Below are 19,883 nucleotides of genomic sequence, written 5' to 3' on the forward strand. Positions count from 1 at the left end.
AGCTGTTGAGGCATTCCGTACACCGCACTCAGTGAAGCAAGATCGTAATTTTCTGCGTATTTGCTCTTACTTTCGCAGGCTTATTGCTGGATTTTCTGACATTGCCTATCCTCTGACAAGTCATTTGCATACATTCGCAATATTTTAGTCGACACCTGAGTGTGATTTTGCACTTCGTCAATCGAAGTTCCTGCTGACCTCCCGACCTCAGCTTTGCCACTTTATTCCTTCATTGGCGACAGAAATCCAGACGGAAGCTGGTGGCGTTGGTCTGAGAGCCATCCTGGAACAACACTATGACAGCAGTCAGCACGTGATTGCTTGTGTAAGCCGCTCAATGAGTAAATTGCTGCGAGCTTTGAATCCCGCTTCCCCTCAAATTTCTAGGCAAAGATTTCGCACGGAAGCTCCTTTCATCGGCACAATCTTTAGCTCAGCTTTTTTACAGTCCTCGAGTTTGTTGCAAAGTTGATCTTAAGCTAAGCATCTCCTGTGTAAGTGAATGCACTTTCCTACATTATCACTGTCACTAGATGTAACTCTAGCATGGAGGTGGAGCCCTTACATCAGAGCCCGGTAGATAGCAGCCACCCCCTCTGTCGGATCCACCACCAGTTTCTGGCCAGCCAGCGTGGTGTCGGTCATCTGCTCCTCCACAGAGGTGAGGATGCGGTTCGGAAAAGAACGGATGTTGGGAATGCCTTCATGAATAGGCCGCAAGATGAGACTGTCGCCACGGTGCAGGCACTGAGCTATGTCATGGGGGAGGGGCGACAGGTTAAGGCGTCAGCAGAAGGTGACTGTCACGAAAGCATTCATTTGAAGTCGTCGCCAGCAGAATGGCACGTCGGAAAATACGGCAATGATGAGATTGGGCATGATCGAGAATAAATCCAGGTGTAGAAGGGACGAAGATGTATGTAGCTGAAGAGAAACAACGTGATATCAACAGTGCTTTCGATGAAATAGCAAAACAATTGTAGGACGGGGGGCTTAAGGTTTGGCATTACGAGTGGAACGCGATAGCATTTAAAGATCACCGAATGCCCCTCACGCTTTCCGGCCACTGCAGCTGTGTAACAGTAACGTTTATCGGGAAATGCTGGCGTCGAACGCTATGCACGAAGGCGAGCTTTCTCGTGGAAACACGGCTTATGAGTGGGACGCGGTGCGGCAGAGGCGGGTGTCATCTGGAGCTGTTGCAAGGAATTATGCGCGCCGCTTGATGGCCTTTGAGCTGCCTGCGCCAACCCTGGAAGGCTATGGCCGCTCTATGAATGGCAGAAACGCTGGAAAAGCGGGTTTGTGGTTTCTTTTTTGTTTTCACCTAAAATAATGACAATTTCCCGGACATTCAAATTACACTCCGACGCTATCATTGCTGCACGTTCTGAGCCATACTTCATCATTTTTTACGCATTTTACCTGGACAAATTCAATTCTGTAGCTTCACTGGGCCACATGGACTGCTGCGTGGTTGGGTATGCGTGGTTCAAAATTTTATGCGTGGTCCAAAACTCGACGCAGTACGCCAGACGCGGAACGCTGGCACTGAATTTTTTGCGACCCGGGGCCCTTAAAACTACTGCGTTAATACATCAGATGGGTTATATAATGACCTGTACAGTACCTAGAGCAGCCACGCAACCTTCACTGGAAGTAGTGACGAAAACAATACCGAGGTTATTTCTACTACTAGCGATGAATTTAAAAGGGCCGTTGAAGACATCTACCAGGGGAAAGTGGCAGAAGATAGTGAAACAACACTATGTTTATTGAATGGTCGAGGAGATTCTATGCATAAAAAAGAGCTTGCGGCTCTTAAGCCTAACGCCTTATGACATCCCGTGTACCAGAGCGCTCTAAGGCCTCTATCATTGTACAAATTCACAAAACTGGAGACGCCAAACAGTTGAAAAAATTATAAGCTGTTTAGCTTGCTTTCGGTATTTTATAATATTTTAACCAAGATAATTGCAATATCATTAGGGAAACACTTGAATCAAGCAAGAGATCAGGCTGGGTTTAGGAAGGAATATTCTACAATTAATCACGTTCATCTCATAAATCAAGTAACTGAGAAATCTGCGTATTAGAATCAACACATTTGTACGGATTTCATTAATTAGGAAAAGGCATTTTATTCAGTATAAGTACTAGCAATCATGCATTCATTGTGCAATCAATATGCATAGGAGGCACACGTTAAGATCCTGAGAATTATCAACGAAGGCTGCAGAGCTGGATAAATTCTCTGCAAGAAAAGTAGAAAATTATCTATCAACAAAGCAGCCACGCAAGGAGAGACAATCCCTTCCATGCTTCTCAATGCATGCTTCGAAGGTATAATATTCAAACTGGTTGTTTAGGCTGGCTTAGGAGTGAGCATCAAAGGTGTATATCCGACGAACCTTCGGTTTGCAGATGGAATTTTCGGGTTCAGCAACAAATGGGATAAATTGCAACAAATGTTGAGGACTTTAAGCAGGAAAGTGTAATAGTAGGGTTGAGCAATAGTATGCAGAAGACAAGGATAATATTTAATAGCTTGGCACAGAAATAAGAATTCATGATCACCAGTCAGAGTCTCTGCAATAGTAGGTTTATTTGGGCAAATCCCTCATAAGGGACCTGGATCACGAGAGTGAAATTTCGAGAAGAATAAAATTGGTTGTGGTGCATACCGCAGGTATTACAAAATCCTAACCGTACCAAAAGAAGCCAAGACAGACTGACACCAAAGACAACATACGGGAAGGTACATGTGCTTAATAAATGAAGCAAAGAAACGAAAAATAATGGAAATGAAAGTGGATGAAAAAACAACTTGCCGCAGGTTGGGACCGATCCCACAACCTTCGCATTTCGCGTGCGACGCTATACAAATTGACCTCCCGCGGCGCCGTTTCCCCATCCACTTTCTTGGGTATTTACGTTTCCTGGTAGAACGCTGGGAGTGTTAGCCAGCGCCGCCACTCACAGACCTTGGTGGCGGATGTGGTACATCCTTTCTTCCGCAGGCGTCACGAGAACGTTATCTTTATTGGGTGAAGGCCCCCGGTCAGTGAACCCAGAGATGCTACCTGAAGGCATCAATGTTGCCGGATTCGAGACTCTCGTTATGTAATAAACGAGAAGAAAGGGGGTTAAGCGAGGGGCCTCATTTTTATCAGTCATATCAAAAGAAGCCAAGAAACACTGACACCAAGGACAGCATAGGGGAAAATATTTGGGCTTAATAACTGAAATAAGGAAACGATAAATTGATGGAAATGAAAGTGCATGAAAAAACAATTTGCCGCAGGTGGGGAACGATCGCAAAACTTTCGAATTTTGCGTACAATGCCCTACGGATTGAGCTACCGCGGCGCCGTTTCCCCATACACTTTCTTGAGTATTTGTGTTTCCTAGTAGAACCCTGGGAGTGATAGCCAGCGTCACCACTAAAGAAGCTAAGAAACCATGACACCAAGGACAACATAGGGGAGAAACTTGTGCTTAATAAAGGAAATAAAGAAACGATAAATAATGGAAATGAAAGTGCATGAAAAGACAACTTGCCGCAGTTGCGGAACGATTACACAACCTTCGCAGCATTTCGCGAAGTGGGGGTGGCGCTTGCTAACACTCCCAGGGTTCCTTCTATTAACAACACATAAATACCCCAGAAAGTGGATGGGGAAACGGCGCCGTGGTTCCTCCATTGGTGGAGCATCGCACGCGATATGCGAAGGTTGTGGGATCATTCCCCACCTGCGGGAAGTTGTTTTTTCATCCACTTTCATTTCAATTTATTTATCCTTTCTTTATTACATTTATTAAGCAAAAGTAATCCCAGTCAGTGTTTCTTGCCTTCTTTTGATATAACCTATAAACATCGGGCCCCTCGGTTAACCCCTTTTCTTGTCGTTTAAATCCTAACCATGAATTTACGCTGTAGTTGAAAAAAAAGTACTCTAATTCCATTTTACCGGTGCTACCATCGTTGTCATTGTCATCATCATCAGCTAAATATATATCCACGGCAGCTTGGTATATACCAGAGAACAAACCGGGATATCTGATGTTTCATTCGAAATTAAGGGAACAATATAGAGTTGGGAAGGCCATGAATGCGTAGGGTAGATAAGCGGTGGGCCGTGACAGTTACAAAACGTGTGCCTAGATAAACGAAACGCAGTTGATGACAGCAGAAAATGATGTGGGGAGAAGAAATTAGAAAATTCCCAGGCGCAATGTAGAATTAGTTAGCGGAAGACAGGGATAATTAGAGATCGCTAAGAGAAGCCTTCGTCCTGCAGCGAACATATATATGGACGGGTGGTAATGATGAGCTTACAGATAGAGCGATCCCCAGACGATGGTGATGATGATTATGATTATGAACCTATGTCATGGCTTGCACCCACTAAGAGAAATAGGTCAAGATTCTGGATGAGAATGTTCTCGCTCCAGCTCCAGGACACGCTCATCAGCGGAGATTACGGATTGCCCATTCATCCAGAGCAGCGGAAAACTTCGACAGGAGATAGGAAGTATGCCACCATTGACACGAGGGTACATTTCAAAGTACTTATATAGAAGTCGACAAGCTGCTTCGAAGTCCACGAGGATGTGTAGAATAAGAGGGGGTAGAGTGGGAAACGACTGACCTACAGATTGTATGTTCTGCCAGGAGAAAAATATTGCATAGCACTACGCCGCGTTTCTTTTCTGGGCTGGTGTCAGTGAAGAGGACACAAAGGCACTGCAGCCAACTTTATACCCACACTGGAAGTAGCGCAGTCAACCGTCATTGTATGGCGGGTGGGCCGCATATTATGGTAAAGAGGAGTCAGATTGATCCACGTGGTAGGAAAAGGAAGTCGCAGGCAGTAAGGACAGCCGCACTGGGTAGTAAAAATACCTTGACTCGTAGAGCGCTTGAACTGGGCAGCTTAGCCGGCTCTTATAGCTTTCGCTAACGTGATATTCTCCTCGTCCTGCTGTACGCTAATGGCAGCAGGGGATAAAAAAAACGTACAAGTTTCCCCGCCCTATATTGTAGGGCACACATACGTCTGTGCCCAGAGTGAGGTACGTTGTTATAAGAAAAAGTAGTATAATAAGCATGAATGTGTGACAGGTCTGCACAAGGTGTAAGAATGAGACGGAGAGATGAAAATCAAATTAAATGTTATGCAGATGCCGCGCGCTCTAGGAATCAATGTTAGCAAAGATTTTTGTGCTATTTGCTTTGATTAGCGGTGATGTTGACAGCGAACACTTAATTTCTTCAACGTTCAGTCCAACACGCGTGTGGTGACTTGGCGTTAAATGATACCTTGCGTGCACCACTGCTGTTTGTCGGCGTGCTACACAGAACACACAGGGAGAGGTGTCTGCTTGAGGCAGTGTTCTACGCAATATTTCATAACCTCGCAGAGGGTTGAGTATTGTCATTACCTTACATTGCGGATCGCATCACGGCAGAAGTAAAAAAAAAAATTAATTGAGTTATGTGGCTGCACGTGCCAAAAGCACCATCGGAGTATGAGGCACGCCGTAGTCGCGGACTCCAGATCAATTTTCACACCATGGTGTGCATTAACGTCCCTCTAAATATAAGCAATAACGTTTTTGAAGTCGCCCTCGTCGAAATGCGGCTGGCACGGTCTGCATCATATGCGCGACCTGGAACAATAACCGCCGCAAAGCTACTGCGGCGGGCACAGAAGTGTTGTTTTGACGTACGGTTATGATTTCTTGAACGTTCAGTCCAACACGCGTGTGGTGAGGTGGCGTTCTGCTCAAGTAGCACGATTCCTGCTTCCTGCTCAAGTAGCACGATTTGCCCTTCTATTCTTTTTGATCCAGAGCATGTGCTCGTTTATTTGTTTGTTAATAGGCAGCTTCTTGCGACACTGAGTGGCGGCTGAATATACGGGGCGTTTCAGTGAACGCTTTGCAAAATTTTGAAAGGCTAACTGTGGCACATAGCACAAATATAGCCTATGAGAAGTCTACTAGAAGAGGCGGACATTACTTGCATATAAACTCGCAATACATTATCCACTAATTCAAAACACTAATTACATTTCAACTAATGAATATATTCCACGTATTGTAACTTACAAATTCTTGCCAGAGTGTTCGCAAGGCGGATCCACTTCGAACGAGTTCCTTGATGAAACCAGTCTCGAGATATTATTTCGCAAACTATGCGAACGAGTGGATTGCCGTTCCAGTCGCTTTCTTGCTTCCAATAACGAAACGGCGTCTTGTTAAGAAACTGAATGGAATGAAAGTAAGTTTTTACCGCTAATTGGATGGCGCATAACTGTAAATGGTGTCATCCAAATAATTATGTTCAAGGGGATACGTCTTGCTCGCTCACGCGCTAGAATTTGTACACTGCAAGATGTGACACAAGGTAATTAGTTAAGAACTTACTAGTGAATGTTTCTTGAATAGTCCATTATGTATTCCGATTTATTCGCAAGTAATCTCTGCGTCTTCGAGTTGGCAGCTCATGTACTAGAATTTTGCTGTGTGCCACAAGTAAGTTTTACAATTTTTTATAAATGTTCGCTGAGACACCCTGTAAGAAGGAAATGATTTGAAAATATATGCAAGTATATAAAGTGTCATCACCGTTCCAATGCTTGCTGTATTGAAGCTCTGCCATAAGAGCGCACCATCACGCTTTAGGGGAGTTTCCATATAGTCAAGCTATCTTTGTTCTTTATTTCCTAGTTGACTGAGTTCGCTTGTTTGACGCACTGATTAAAAATAGCACGTAAAATGAACCCCTCAAGTGCATGCATCTAGGGACGTTATATAGATGAAAAATGCCGCTACAAAGTCCGTGATTGTTCTCAAACTAAATATCTGAAAAGGTAGCTTTGCTGAAAAAAAAATGACAGGGCATTCTCGCTTGACGAGCTGCTAAAGGAATTTTTCTGGCGCTGGCATCAACTGCTCTTCCCTTCCTGCTCATGTAGCCATGTGATCTGCCTAATTATGCAGCATACTTTCACCGCGTATAACTTCTTCTGCGCTATTATTCCTGTTTTAATACGAAAGACACGTCCCCATCACGGCAAGGTTTGGCGCACCTGACAGGAAAAAAGCCTGCCAGTGCCAGTGCAGTGGCCTGCTTGATGTCATTCTCGGTCGTTCTGTTCTTATTGTAAACTGCTTTATGCGATGTTTGCTTCCTTCATCTGATTAAACTGCCTTCCATAAAACAACTGTTCTTAAATTCATCCCTCGACTACTTCTCGCATGTATATGTACACAGAGTGCACTATCGCTTTTCAATCTTCCTGTATTAGGCCCTAAATGACTAACCTTATGAAATTACCCGCCGTGGTTGCTTAGTCGCTATAGTGTTAGGGTGCTAAGCACGAGGTCGCAGGATCAAATACTGGCCACGTCTGCCGCATTTCGATGAGTACGAAATGAAAAAGAGCCGTGTACTTAGATTTAGGTGCACGTTAAGGAACCCCAGGTGGTCAAAATTACTCATTTGTCTCCCACAACGGCGTGCTTCTTAATCAGATCGTCGTTCTGGCACGTAAAAGCGCATAATTAAAGATAACTTTCTAAAATAAGTGGGAGTTGCTGCAAATGGTCACAGTATTGTTCAGTTAAGTTCTGTTGATTCCTTTTAAGCCTCTCATGTAAGAGGGCTAGAGATCCTTTGTTGTGAAGTTATTAATTGCTTGTTCCGCATAGTGAGTGAAGCTCCGTTATCATTGGCAGAAATGTTCAGGGTAAAATAATAGATTCAACATGATCTTTAAGACCATAAAAGTGGTTGCTCCAGAGAAAGCAGGAGGCTCAAAATGTAGGAGTCTGGCTGCGAAACTCAAATTGATGGAGCAGTGCTTCGTGATCAGCGTGTTCTGCGTACTGTGTGTTAGAGATCAAGTACCGCGCTCTGGAAAAACTTGAAAAGAGAGCGGCTGAAATAAAATTCACATAAGGAAAGCGGTTGGACGTTTCTTTCTCCAGAATAATAAACACATTTAAAACTTGCGGGGTCAAATACGCCTCCAATCCAGGTTTTGATGTATCTTTAAAACATTCTGCAAACGATGGTAGTATCAGGTTCGTATGATGAAGTCTTATTTTCGAATTAGCAGCTTTGCAGTTTATATGCAGCAGGAAAAGTGGGCGCATGATATAATCACCAGCAGTGTTCTTTGTTTCCAGTAAGTACAGCTTCCACCACGTCCATTATGCCCAGATTTCTTTATTTTTTCCCCAAGCGATACACCGCAGCGGCTCCCTAATTATGCCCTCGAGGCGATGTTCACGAGATTCTGCTTTGAATTCCTTTTTCTGTTGTGGTTACGCATTGCGACCGCACCAGAATAAAGGAAAACATCATCGCATACGTCATAATAAATATTTTTCTGCCCGAGATTTATATTTGACGAATATATTGCCAGGAAGCACTATTTATTGTAAACCAAAGAAACAAATGTACGTCCAGCAATCTGGGTCTCACACGTTTCTCTTGTGGTAGCGTAACGAAGACTTTACAGAGATGCAGAAGGCGCAGATTTCTCACCTGAATTGTGTTCTCACTTCAAATCGTGTCACTTCTCAAGAGCGAAGGCCTTTGCAAAGCCTCTCCAAAGAAAGAGCAGCAAATCCCTATAAGGGCAGCTCTGTCTAGAGGACTCTGTGAAGTGCCCACTTCTCCACGCGAGGGCTTCAGCTTAACGATGCGACGTGGAGAGCAAACACCGGCTGCTGGACAAGGAGGGCGCGCTTGACATAAAAGCGTTTGTCCACTCCTCCTCTTGTAGGATACCACACCTGCGTCTTTGGCATTATGGCAAAACATAAACGATCCGGTATAGAACATTTTTTGCTGCTCATTTCGTCTTCGCAGTGGCATTTCAATTGGCCTTCTATATTGACAAGGTGGATAGAAGAAATAGTAACGTTCCCTAAATTAAAAATTGCTGGCACGCAGCGCCAGGCAAGTGCTACTGTATTGGCTTTGAAGCGATACGATTTGTGCAACATAAGTGTACTATATTGACAGAATTCAAGAGCACGGAGGAATAGACCCGCCTAACTCGATCGCACATGCTGTAATCTTTGTCCATGAACGTAATAAAACAAGATTCTGCAGAGCTACATACATCGCTGAACTTTTGTAACCTCCCCACCCTCCCGGCCCGTTCATAAGGAAGAACACTTACTCATAAACATTACCATAAAATCGTGTCTTATAAATATCTTATAAATAACTGTCTTTAGTTAAGCTGTACCATGCTACTTTAACCGAAGAAGCAGACATCTAATTGTTCACTTTTTATCGCAAGTACTAAACGATACAGAAAAATTTCACCGACTTGTAGTAAACTAAATTTATTGAGGAAAATGTAGTTACTATCCCGCTCAATATGAGTGGCAATGCGGGCTTACACTCATCAGTTCATTCAATATTACAAACGACAACTGCCTTTTCTATTGTAAATAGGGTGCTACCAGAGTGCGATAGGGGCACCGTATAGCAGCATGGCAGCGCCTACGCAAACATAGAATGAATTCTCGGGTTTCCACTCAGTTATAGCGCGAAAGTACACGCTCGTGTACACTCGGAATGGAGTAATCCTTTTTGTGGAAGTGATCTAGCAGTTTGCTATTCCACCTTCCTGAATGCAGAAATAAAATATATGCGCCTTTCCTACTGATGCCTGGTTCTGCATTTATATGCATATATATATATATATATATATATATATATATATATATATATATATATATAAGAGAAATGGAAACTGCGGGGCCCGATTGTCACTGCTCATGCCGATAAGTAGCCAACCGTCAGTGAAGTCGATGACAGCAAAGGATAAATTATCTGCAGTTCTGCAGTTCTAACTTGAAATAAAGAAACGATAAATCAATCGAAATAAATGTGAATGGCAAAAGAACTGGCCGCAGTTGGGATACGAACCCACGTCTAAGCATTACGCATGTGATGCTCTTATGAATTCAGCTACCAGGATGCTGTTTTCCCCTGAACTTTCTTGGGTAATTATGTTGATCTAGAAGAAATAACGCTGAGAGTTTTTGCCAGCGTCTCCATTGACGGTCTTGGCAGCGGATTATTTATTTGATACATACTGCCGGCCTGAGTGTCAGGCCTTGGGCAGGATAGGGTATATATGAAACAATACAAGAATAAAGGAATACATTGGTACAAAAATTACTTATCAGCACCATGCTAACATTGCGCGTAACAGCACTTGGGACTGCGCATAACAAAGTGAGCATTCGATATCACAGCTCACATATATAAAGCAAGAAAGAATACAAGTGAAACAATTCAAAAATAATTCCGCATAAACAGCATCCCAACGTCGCGCATGACAGCACTCGGCACTGCGCATAACAAAGAGTATTCGATGTTGCAGCTCAGAACAAACGCACATAAAAAACGCATGAACAGGATGACGCGCATGCCGCTTGTAATTCCAAGGCTTACGCAGCACACTAAACTCACAATGGCTAATTTTTAGACTGCGCATGAGGGCTTCTTGTCAGCGAATATATAAAATAAAATCAACGCCCCTCAACGTTGCGGCGCAAGTGCTTCCCGCCAAGAAATATGCCCAAGAAGCCTCGGCCGACGTGTTGTATGTCATCTTCTGTGTGTCATCTTTTTGGAGAGAAAGATACATGTTTCCATACCTTAAGAACACACTGCTTTGACACGCTGCCAAGAGCAACATCAGATGCATCAACCATAGCCAGGAGAAGAGCATTAGATATAGTTAACGCCAGCAGCGGCATCAGTCCAAGGTAGTCGGGAATTCAGTTCGGAGCTTTTTGGCCGGACAGAAAATAATTATGCAAAGTCTGAAGCGTCATGCTGCGGTTCGGCCTAAAGCGAAGGTAGCAGTAAACCTGTGCTGAGAATTCTGAACGCTTCTTTGATATTTTCCAAAGGCAACGTACTCGATAGTGGCAACGCGACTGCGCCGTGGTTGGCTGCCACGAACATCAAAGCGGTGGCCAACGACGAACACACCTAGACGCCGACATCTATTTCCACCAGCCGGGTGAAAACGTTGTGGAGGTGGACTTCGTGTTCAGAGTGCCTGCGGCTGAAGACGAAAATCTCGTTGAGATACGAGACGTAACATGTAACAGCGCGAAGGACATTGTCAAAAAGTCCCGGAATGCCTCTAAAATCTCTCAACTACGCTGAAAAGATCGAACAGCATGCGGAAATGATGAAAATGATGACGGTCTTCCGCGTAATTGTGGTGATATGCCTTGGCTAAGTCCCGTGTACTGAAGACAGCAGAGATGCGAAGCGATGCAGAGAACTTCTTAGGGCTCGGAATTGTGCAATCGTAAGGAACCATAATCATATTCAAAGCGCAGCAATCGTCCCATGACCACTCGCGGTTGGTCCTAAGCAGCCTAGTGTAGAGAACTAAAGTTCATTACATGCAAAAGCCAGATGGGGCATGTGTTCAAATTCATAGTGCGCGATCAGGGCGCATTCACGTGCCAGACATGCAGATAACGTGAACTTGTGGAATTTGGTCCCGAATTTCGTTTTTGACCTGTTAAGCAACTACCGTGTCCACTAAAAGCTTTGGGAATTCTGTCCGTACTCCGGACAATGGATGAATGACTTATTGCTTAGCTTTAAAAAATTTCATGTAGCCAAATAGTGAATTTGGCTTCTTGAACGAATCGATGGGTTCCGGAATCAGCCAATTTGTTCTCAGATCCACATCTGCTAAAGTGCCACAGAAAGTGAGAGCAGGTGATAGGGATACAAACACCGGCGATTAGGAATATAGCCATCAATATATAAACTGAAGGGACATATCTCAAGAATCTCCGATATATTAACCACCGTAAAGGAAGCCGTCGCATTGGGACGATGACGGTGTATCTTCCTGAAACGTACGATAGACCTTTGCGCTCACGTCCACGTGGTAGCGAACCTTTGTAACCTGACATAAAATGGGTGGCTTGATATGAGGCACAAAACATTGGTCGCCTTCAGTGCGTGGCATGGCGGTTTCCTTCAAGTTCGCACGGGGAGTGTCATTGCTTAGTTTTAGGCCACAGCGAACATGGTAGGAGTCGGTGACACGCAACCTTGTATCCTAAAGCCACTACGGCGAAAGGACTCACTGAATCGAGAAGGCGAGCAAGAGGTGGACGAAAATGCAGTACAGTCAACTTAGTAGCTTGCTCGTGAGAACGATGTTAAAGCTGGGCATCGGAATAGAGAAAAAAAAAGGCAGCATACTTATTCGACCGTGCAAGATCGTGGCCCAATTGCCACTGAAGCTGCTGCATTGTAGTCGTTGTACTATGAGTTGCAGTTGCCTGCAAGTAAATCTCATACTTTATTATGTTGCCCGTATATGGCTGGCCCATTTCAAACCTCGCCCACACAAAACACTTCAGAACACTTCTTCAGGAAGTTATAGAAATGCTGTTATTCAAGCACATACATTTCACTTCGCCAGAACGTTGGTCATAGTTTCGTATCGCTCGGTCCACCAACCCCTCCACATTTTTTTACTAAATTTGTTCTCAGATGCGTTCCCAGTTCTCCCTGAGCAGTGGAATAAATTCACCTTTGTTTGGCAAATGCAATAATAAAGCTCCGGAACGCCTGTATGCTTAATTGACTGCAGATGCCGCACGTAAAGCACGTACTATGAGCTTTGCTAACACATTAGCCATAACGTGCCCCCTATTTTCGCAAAATACAACTAAGATGCCTGTTTAGTTCACTGAAAACATCGCAGAAGTACACTGTGGACGTCGCACGACGCATGAAAGTAAGGAATAAAACGAAGGTTGAGTGTTAACAGGCAACACTCTTAATTAGGCCAGGAACCGAAAATATTTTCTTACAATGCATTTACCATAATCTTCGTTTCCGCTGAACATAAAGCTGGTGTAACCAGTAGTTAATCCGGGACATCGGAATGCGCAGGCGATAGCAGCCGTATGACAGTTTATGCCAATTCATTAGCAACCTTTTTCGAAACACTTAATGAAATTATAAGGATTTATACGTTAAAGCCACCATCTGATTGAAGCACGCCGTAGAGGCGGACTCCGGAGTCATTTAGGCCACCTCGGGTTCTTTAACGTGCACCTAAATGCAAAAGCATGTGTGTTTTAAGAATTTGGCCCACTAAAATGCGGCCACCGTGGCTGGAATTGTATCCCGCAACCTCGTACTTAGCAGCTCAACACCACAGCGACTGAGCAACAACGGCAGGTTTAGGAAATACTTTTTTACATTCCGACGCATTCAATTTCGCTCGTAGAGTAGCCATTGCCTTTCATGCATTGTCGCCTATTTGATGTGGTTGCATTTGTAGTGCTGCAAGCGCACTGGGAGAAATTGCGTCCCACACACTAAACATTTTACCACCCTTAAGGGAGTAAATCAGTTTGTCGCCAGACGAACACCCTAAGGGTGCTGCTGTATACACCCTACACTTTGGGGTGCAATTATAGCATCCAAAAGGAAGGGTGTCCAGCAAAATAAATTTAGGGTGTAAGGGTGCTAGTCCAAATTAACACCCATCTATGTGGGTGTTGGAAGGGTGTACATTCTTTTATTTCTAGCGTGTATGGAAGGCCGGTTCGGCAGTAAACGCCTTCAGTTACTACTATGTACAGCGATCCACGCGTAACTCTAGCATGTGCCAGAAGGTTAAAGTTCGGCTACCAAACACACTGTCCAATAGCCGGCCTTGAAGCTTCAATGGGCATACACAACACCTATACGTGTGGATCACATTACATATTAGTAATTCATGGTGTATATTGCAAAACCTGTCTTCGCTGCACAAATACAAGCTAGCGAATTTGACACTTTTCAGCATGTATATCAACACCAACAGTTATCACGATTTCCAGATCCACATAACATGCAACACAGACTGGTAAGACATGCTGCATTTTCAAGAAAAATGATAATATATTTATTGCATGCTGCAATACAGAGTACAAGATATACATTAATCACATGAAATATAAACATGCACAATCACCAAACACATAGGTAAGTACAAGAACATGTACATTTCTCACAAGGGTGTCTAAGTATATGTATTAATTAAATCTGTTATTAGAGAAGAAACTATGTATAACGGCACTGAAAGAGCCTGAGATGACCTCGCAGTGCTTTGGGCCACATAAAGGAATAAATTTGCCGTTTAGGCTCCAATGAACGAAAACTCAAGTTTGGTGCCTTGAAAAAAAAGGAATATTGCAAAGGTGAATTAGGGAAGTATTTCAAATGCAGAGCAAACGCACAAGAAAGAGCCCTGTTTTTGGCACTAATGTAATCGCAAAGCATTATGAAAAGTTTGGAAAGTCGATATAAAGCATAACTGGCCAACATTTTTCAGACTGAAACAAAACTTTCCAAGCATAGACATGCTTTAAAGTAAGGTTTAAGCCAGGAGCATTATTGGTAATTTTCTCTTTCCAACAAGATTACTTGAGCACGAAAAATATGTAAAATCTTTTAGTGCCTACATAGTTTTTCCTCTTTTGTGAAACGAGAGTTCTCTGGGTTAAAGGTGCTGTGCAGCAGATTTTCTGACTAGAATTCCACTTTCTATAAATTCTGGTTTTGTAACCCGAAGGCACTGGTCTGTTATACAATATGTAGTTTGAAAAAGGGCTCTTTTCATACTATAATTCAAGACTGAATATTCCACTGTTACTATTGTTTGGGTGAAAAGTGCAGTAGGAGGCCTGATACAGACCAACCACTGTTGATTAAACGATTTCGCTGAGCACTAAAGGTGGACAATGTTTTAAGATACATAGCAAATTTCAAAATTATTTGGACTTAGATGCGGTAATACAAGATTAGGGCTTGCTGTAGAATGTGAGAATGCAAATTAGCAAATACGGTTTATTAAATCATCCATAGTCTGGTTACTAAAAGAACACAGCACAGGCAGTCATGCATAAGTTCAAGTCAAATATCACACTGTTAACATTTGTCATGTAGAAATGGTCATATCAAACATTATAAATATACTGAACAAGGGTGGTTTCTTGGTATAGTTGGCAATTCATGATCAAAAATGACGTACAGCGCGAAGGACAAGGACTGCGAGAGACGACATACACTGTGCTGACTTCCAACAATATTGTATTGCGTTGTATATATATATATATATATATATATATATACAACGCAATATATATATACATATATATATATATATATATTATATATATATATAATATTGTATATATATATATATATATATATATATATATATATATATATATATATATATATATATATATATATATATATATATATATATATATATATACAAGAACGGGCTTGCACAGGAAATGAAATGGAGTCACAAGGGATGTCTGACACCACGTCATTGTACTAAGAACATGGTCACCTACAAAAAAAACTTTACAACTTCTATCTGTTGAGATACAAGGTTTAACAAGGGGTCAGCGCAATAGAGGGGGCACTAACGCCCACACTATTAAGCTTTCTGGTGAAATCAGCTCCTATAATTTCCCAGATGAGCAGTGTCTCGCTAAATCTTCCGTATGTTTAGGATGGGCACGCAGCCGCAGTCCCAGCAATGGATGCCCAAGTTTCCTTCAACAATGTTATGGACATTGTTAGTCGTCTCTTAAACAAACGGTTAAGCACCTGCCTGTCTGTCCAACAAATTTACTGCCGCAAACCAGGGGAATTTGGTAAACCACATTCCTTCCGCATGTCACAGAATGTTTTCTGTGCCCGACAGAGCAACAACTCTGACGCAATTTAGGTGTGTTTACACGCTTACAGAGCCTTACCTGCTTTTCCGTCACTGAGAAAACGACTGTGATTCCTACATGTTGCCCATTCTTCTTTAGTCTATGGGAGACCCATCATGCAAATACGGTAGAACTGCAAACCTTTGTCTTGCAACCGGCTGATTAATTGACTGAGCAGGCTCATCACGTTTTGTGCACCTCAGCTGCTGTTGCGCTATAGCTGAAATTAAGGCCGAAAGGTAGCCAGCCCAAGAAAGGCGATCAATCTGTGCAGCAAGACTATGCTGCATCTCGTGTGAGCAAGATTTGTTGAGGCTGTTAATGAGGCAACACTTTTAATACCTCATTTAATTAGCTTTGGGTGTGCGGAGTTAAAGAGCAAGAGTGACTTCTTCTCGGATTGACGCACCAGCACACATATTTGTTTGCAAGGCACAGCCTCATATCTAGAAAGTGCAAGGAATAATCAATAGGGACCTCATGCATTAGTTCTAGTGGCTGCAGCTCTTTCTTAAAGATATCCAAGACTCCCGAAGTAGCAGGCTCGAAAGCGTGATCAGTGCAATCGATAAATACCCAGGTAGTCGTCCACAAACCTACACACTTTGACAACAGGAGACACATCTAGGTGACCTTGAATATTGCGATCATGATGAGCTAGATAAATATCACTTAGTGGCGGCTCCAGGCATGATCCTATACAAACACCATTCATGTGTATATTTTATAGGATCATGCCTGACGCCACAACCAAGTGATATTTATCTAGCTCATCATGACTGCAATATTCAAGATCACCTAGACGCATCTCCTTTTGTCAGTGTGCAGGTTTCTGGACGACTACCTGGTATTTATTGATTGCACTGATCACGCTTTTGAGCCTGCTGATACGGGAGTCTTGGAGATCTTTAAGAAACAGATGCAGCGTCTAGATCACATGAGGTCCCTATTGATGATTCCTTGCACTTTCTAGATCTCAGGCTGTGCCTTGCAAATAAACATGTGCTAATGCTTCGAACCGTGAAGTAAGAAGTCACTCTCGCCCTTTAACTCTGCACATTCAAAGCCCGTTAAACGTGGTATTGTAAAGTTTTTTCTCGCTAACAGCCTCAATAATCTTGCTCACACGAGATGCAACATAATCTTGCTGCAGTTTGATCACTTGGGTTGGCTACCCTTTGGCCTTAATTTCCGCCATGGTGGAACAGCTTCTGAAGTGCACAAAATGTCATGACCCAACTCAGTCAAGGAACCAGCCGGTTGAAAGACAGGTTTGCAGTACTACCATACGTGCATGATGTCTCCCACAGGCTAAAAAAATTGGGCTACTTGCAGGAATAAGTCCTTTGTTCAGCCCCGGAAAAGCTGGCAAGGCTCTGTAAGCATGTAAAGGCGCCTAAATCACGTCGGAGTTGTTGCTCTGTTGGGCATAGAAAACATCTTGTGATATGTGCAATGAATGCGGTTTACCAAACTTCCCTGTTTTGAGGCAGTAAGTATCTTGGACAGACAGGCAGGTGCTTAAATGATCTTTTAAGAGAGCACTATAACAACGTCCATAACAGTGTTCTAGGCCACTTAGCCATCCATTGCCAGGACTGCAGCTGCATGCCCCTCTTATACCGAAGTTTTAGCGAGACACAGCTCACCGAGTAAATTATTGAAGCTGATTTCACCAGAAAACTGGGTAATGTGTGCGTTAGTGCCCTCTCTATCTCGCTGACCCCTAGTGAAGTCTTATATCTCAACAGAAAAATTGTGATGTTATTTTTCTTTTCAAGTGAACATGTTCTTAATACAATGACTTGCTGTTAGAACACCCCTTGTGACTGCCTTTCATTTTCTGTGCATGGCAATATATACACACTATGTGGTAACGCAATAAAATATTGTTGGAAGTCAGTGCAGTGTATGTCGTCTCTCGCAGTCCTTCTTCATGCTGTACGTCTTTTTTTATAATACTGAACAGTGTATTTTAATTGATTCAAAATTAGAAAAAATATGGAACACATTTGAGCTGAAAAAATGTAATTGATGCAGCAAATGGCATTTAGCATACAAAAATCAAAAAAGAATACTGTTCATGGTTAACCATGATATGCAGGAACTCGATTCTCTGAGCATCTAGACCAATAAGCGCAGCGCATGGCATCGCTGGAATCTTGCATCCTGCATCAGCAAAATAAGAGAATCATGAGAGTTCAGTATGCACAATTATGCATGTACACTGCGGAAAATTTGATAAGGCAACAAGCTCCTTAAAGTAACAAACTTAATTATAGTGACGGCACAATGCACAACTCAGGCAACTAGGCAAAAGAAGTGAAAGGTAGGAGAAATTTCTATTTTGCAAACTTAGGAATTGCGTGTTACTGTGAGCACTAAACCACTATGTCATGTGAATACAACATGGCACATACAGCAGCAAAAGCAAATTAATGTGCAGTAGCCTTTTCACCATAGAAAATAAGAGAATAAAATTTAAAGACACAACCGATGACTCCTCTCAACAACAGACATTCGTCCTAGAGGGTGTATGTGACCTTAATATAAAACTGACATTATGAAATCTGCAATACATCTGTGCATTACACTTTATAAGTACTCCAGCTGACAACCTTACGGGATATGGCACATTAAGACTGAGATGCACAAGAGATGAAAAAATAACTGTTTTACACATTATTACACTAGGAGACAAAGCGTACTGTTTTACAGACTGCACACAAAATGAAAAAGAGGAAACCTCCACTGGAATTCTCATTTGCCCTGCAATACATGCATCCAGCCCAATGATCGCCAACTCTCCAATGCAGTTTATTAGACCCTTTCTGTATCCTAAAATTTATTGTGTATTTCTTATTTACTAATTTAGTAAGAATTGGCATTTCGGCATATTTTCTGGAAACCTTAGCACGTGTTGTCAGCTATTTCTCTTAGAGCACGCCCCCTTCTGTCAATGGGGTTGCTTGGCAACACTCACTAGTGGTGTTCCCTTATTTAAACTTATGATACTTCCTCATGCTCTAAACTGTGATACCTCTCATACGCAGTTTATGTTAATCTGCGACTGTTTACATGGTCCTTCTTTCTGTAGCCTCTCAACTAGAGCCTGAAATTTCTTGTCTCCTAAAAGAATCATCTTTCCACCCGAAACATATTGCACGGTTACCCCGAACAGGGTGGACAGGGGGGACTGGATATAGGTGTTCACATATTCAATGAACCTCAGAGCCACAACCATTTCTCATCCTGTGTTGCCACTACCCACGTGAGTCGCAATGGTTGTAAATTGGCTATTGGCTACCCGCCCTCTCTCGCTTAAAAGTACATTTTGCCACAAGGAAAATGACCACAAGCATTGCACTTGATTAAATGAGCGCTCATCTGCATGTTTTTTTTTCTTGCTCATAATGACTAGGTCAAGCCCCAACCAATAACTCAAACTGTCAAGTCAAACTGTCAAGCCCCAACCAATACAAAATTTCAAATTTATGAAACATTCATTTTTCAAAAGTTTTTCCAAATTAAGCATTCGACAAATTTTCATGATGCAAAGGAGGAGAGGTTGTACTTAGAGACAGTAATAGGCCTGCTATATCCTGCAATACTGTGTGAAATGAAAGATGCTTGCAGTTTTCATGAGCAGCTAGCTCAGTACAAGGGGTGCATTGCATGCGGAAATGTTTTTTAACGCCCACGAGAGGTCCTGGTTTTCTTGTAATTTCATCAAATCCCTTGCAGTCTAGATTGCAATCCGGCATATTTTGATATTGATGTTACGTATTCAAAATAAAAATCAGCTCAACTTTAATGGTATTGAGAATTATATGGGAATAAATTAAAGGTAAAAGAGTGTAATGCAATGAGCAAATAACATGCTCATTGCAGAGAGTGAACAAATATTCTTTTCCTGCAAATAAATTGGTAGCAGGAATGTCATACTAAATTAGCACTGAATGCACAATAGAGAATATGGTGCTGCAATGTCCAATTCTGTGAATATTCTTGCACAAAGAAAATACTGATTATGAGAGGCCATCAAGAAAATGCAAGTGTATACTTTG

General features: G+C 42.5%; 1 protein-coding gene across 3 annotated transcripts in view; it reads left to right on the forward strand.

Moving 5' to 3' along the window:
- Nucleotides 1-19,883, forward strand: part of LOC135896856 (uncharacterized) — a 162,928-nt gene that overhangs the window by 48,363 nt on the left and 94,682 nt on the right. The gene's annotated exons all lie outside the window — the stretch shown is intronic.

The sequence above is a fragment of the Dermacentor albipictus genome, chromosome 5, assembly GCF_038994185.2.
Source record: "Dermacentor albipictus isolate Rhodes 1998 colony chromosome 5, USDA_Dalb.pri_finalv2, whole genome shotgun sequence".
NCBI lineage: Eukaryota > Metazoa > Arthropoda > Arachnida > Ixodida > Ixodidae > Dermacentor > Dermacentor albipictus.